The following is a 3,979-nucleotide window of genomic DNA, read 5'->3' as shown; positions in this document are numbered from 1 at the left end:
ACAAGAGGCTGGGGCCAGAAGAGAGACCTTGAGGGCAAGCTTCTCAGAGGCACTTCTAGATGGCATCAAAACTCCCTGTGGAAGCCCCACTAAGCTTTCATAACCATCTGCACCAATGTACCAAGGAATAATAGTGGCCTTGCACTGTTGTAAGGAAAAACCTTTTCCTGGGTGGGGAAGCCATCAAATTGCAGCTGAACAGGACACAACTGTGTGAAACTTAAAAATGTAGGGATACTTGTCTGAGCCCTGGTGGTGCAGTGGATTAGGCACTGGGTTATGTTTCAGGGTACAAAAGAAACCCCAAGCCTCAAATATAACTAGAGGAAAACATTTATAAGTCTCACCTAGGAAAAGACAAGACTAAGATCCATCATCTGGATGAGGAAGACTATTAGCATACAGTCATGATGGAGTCCACAGGGTTAGAGGACTGGAGGCATACATAGGGCATGGGAGGACAAAGGACATTGTCACAGAGGCATGAGTGGCAGCAGATCAATACATCACAGTTTCAGGTAGGACTACCAAATGAGAACAGGACTGTGCTTGGGACATGTACATTATGTTAGGCAGGAAAGTTTACCAAACTAGTCCAGGGCCTTCTAACCAAAGCAGGTCACAATTCATGACTATGGGACCCCAGTATGACAGTCTCCTTGAAGTCATACCCAGGCAAGCCCCTAAGGGAGATCTCCCCTCCTTGGGCTAGAGGCTGGGGTGTGTGTATGGTAATCTACTTTCTAATGTACTGTGCCTAAGGGCAAGATTTCCCATTTCTGGTTAGGATTAAAACCCTAAACTAAGCTCATTGCCCTTGAAACTGCTCTGACTCAGTGGACCTTATAGGACAGAATAGAACTGCCCCTATGGATTTACAAGACTGTAAATCTTTCACACACCAAAAACAAACTCACTGCCATTGGGTCTATGTTGACTCTTAGCAACTCTATGGGATAGGGTAGAACTGTCTCTGTGAGTGTCTGAATCTCTAACTCTTTATGGGAGTCAAACGAAAGCCTCCTCTTTTTCCTGTGGAACAGCTGTTAGTTTCGAACTGCTGACCTTGTAGTTAGCAGCCCAACTCATAACCACTACCACCTCTCTCCCAAGTCCTGGTTAATGGACAGAAGGAATTCAATGGAGGTATCATCCTACTGGGGATTCTGCAAATGGATTCCCCCCCCCCACACACACACACTTAGTTTTCTGCAAAACCAACTGCTCAGAACTTAAGTACTAATGCAGTCACTAACTCCAAGTTCAAACCTACCAGTCACTGTGGGAGAAAAGCAGGGCAATCTGCTTCTGTAAAGATTTATAGTCTCAGCAACTCTACATAGGGTTGTTATGAGTTGGAATTGACTTGATGGAAGCAGGCCTGGTCTGTCCATAAGGCAGTGGGTTAAGCATTGGGCTGCTAATTGCAAGACGGATGGTTCAAATCCACCAGTCACTCCTTGGAAGCAAGATGAGTCTGTCTGTTCACATAAAGATGTACAATCTTAGAAACCTTATTGGGCAGTTCTACTGTGTCCTAGAGAGCCACTATGAGTCAAAATGGACTCAATGGTAGTAGATTTGGTTTTGTCTATCTATACCCTCATATCTTCTGCCCCTCTCTTTGCTGTTGTAGAGGAGTTAGTGCAGGAGCTATAAAGCAAATTGTTATCATCATCACCATCCTCAAGCTTATTTTCCTATCCATCAACCTATCAGGTAGCAAAAGTAATAATACTGTTAGGTGGACAGAGGCTGGCAAAGGGAGACGAGGTGGTGAAGGCAGGAATCTGGCAGAAACTGTAGCACAAAGGAAAGGGGGAGACATGTCCCTGCATATACTTCTCTAGCCCCAAAGAAGGCTAAGGGCAGATAAGACGCATTTCCTTACCAATGGACGAGATTAGAGATAGTGAAATAATGGCTGGGTGAAGAAACACAGGATAGTCACATTACCCCCACAATGACTGAATGGATGGTGAGTTTGGGGTCTGAGACAAGGGCACAGCATGAAATCAAGTGCTGGGAGACACGCACCTGGAAAGAGGAGGTGCATGATAGCAGCCACAGCAGAAGACCCCCCAGAAAGGAAGCCGATGGTGGGAGGTCAACCATTAGCTGAACATAAGGTTCAGCTCTATTAAGGGTTGGGCCTTTTAGACTAGCTAAGGGCCCTTCGAACTTCTTTGCCAAAGTATCCCCTTCAGGAAACCCACTCTTTCTGTTCAAACGTTTTCCCTGACTCTGGTCTGAATTTTTCCCCTTGCCTGAAGTCTTTTTTAAATTTAATCATTTTATTGGGGGCTCGTACAATTCTTATCACACTCTATACATACATCCATGTGTCAAGCACATTTGTACATTTGTTGTCATCATCATTCTCAAAACATTTGCTTTCTGCCTGAAATCTTTTTTGCCAGCAAGACAAGAACCGAGGAGTGGAGAGGCTTAAAGCTTTGAGTAACACTACCACCAAATAGATTTTGTGCTCCTTCTATGTGCCAGATAAGTGCTAAGTTCTAATTTAGTCATTATTGTACTGGTCCTCCTATAATTCTGTGACATGTTCTCTCTTTAAGGAAATAATTATTTCCCATGTTGCTTATAAACAAAGACCACAGAGAAGTGGTAGGTCAGCAGGGGCCCTAGGGTGGAAAATGTCAGAAGATCAGACAATAACAGACCAAGGCTATGGGCTCTCTCTCTCTCTCTGTTATAGAGATGAGAAGTCGCAGTTAAGAGTATGACTTGGGAGGCGAGCCCCAGACTGTCAGACCCCAGTCCGTGCCATCTGTCATTTGTATGTGGGACCACAGTATTCTAAACCCTGGAAGACTATATCCCTGAGGGCACATTTGACAAGATCTGAGTGACAGTTTGGTTGTCATAACTTGGGGAAAGTATGTACTGGCATCTAGTAGGGAAAAATCCCAAACTCAAACCCAATTCCATGGTCAACAGGTCAATAGCCTCACAGTGGCCTCCAGGGGGAAGAGACAACTGTCTCATGAATTTCCAAGGCTGTGCATTGTTGATGGAAGTGGACGGTCACATCTTCTACCATGGAGCAGCTGGTGGGTTCAAATCTCTGACCTTTCCATTACCAGCTGAATCCTTAACTGTTAACACGGTGTCATTAGAGCTCCTAGTCTAGTAAGGGTGTAGCATCCACAAAAACCAAGTCTGTTGCTGTGGAGTGGATTCCAGTTGACAGCCAGTCACCCTGTAAGGACAGTGGAGGATTGCCCCATGGGGTTCCCAAGGCTGTAAACCATTAGCCAATTGCTGTCTTTCTCCTCGCTGGTGGGTGCCAAATGGATGGCCTCTGACCTTTCTGTTCGCAAATGAGCACTTTAACTATTGTCACCAGGGCACCTCATCTAGTGAGTAAAGGCTCGGGAATTCTGCTAAATATCCAGCAATTGACAGCTTCCCACAGCACAGACCTATTATCCAACCCCCATACAGGGCCAACGTTAAGAACCCCTGCTGCACTGCATTCACATGAAGAAGTCCTGGTTGGTCCTGATTGGGATGTCTGCTCATTTTGCTACTCTCTCAGATCTTTGACTTTTTCCTAAGTATCACGGACAAACGATCTACCAATTGACCGCCCAGGATCTCCATGACTCCTGGCATTTGCATTAGAGGAATGCAAACCTTTTTCCTTCGTGGTCCTACCTCCTTGGAGTCCAGGACTCCGAGATGCTTCCAGAAGAGTTGGTTAGGGGCATTTGACCGGGAGAGCACTGTGGCTGAAGTGAAAACCCAATCTCAAGCTGCCAAGCCCACCTGTCTCAGAGGCGCTAAGCACTCTCGCGCTGCGTCTGGAGGGGGGGAGGGGCGTCTGTGGTCCTCGGTTTCCCCAACTACTTCCAGGGGCGCCTTGCCCAGGCCTCGTGCAGCCCTGGGGCGCGTTGGGCCCAAACCTCCTGGGTCTCGAAGGCGAGCGCGGCCGCGGGGTGGCACCACGTGACCA

The sequence above is a fragment of the Echinops telfairi genome, unplaced genomic scaffold, assembly GCF_000313985.2.
Source record: "Echinops telfairi isolate 266 unplaced genomic scaffold, ASM31398v2 ScPeMD7_5;HRSCAF=22, whole genome shotgun sequence".
NCBI lineage: Eukaryota > Metazoa > Chordata > Mammalia > Afrosoricida > Tenrecidae > Echinops > Echinops telfairi.
Note: the sequence above shows the minus strand (reverse complement) of the source record.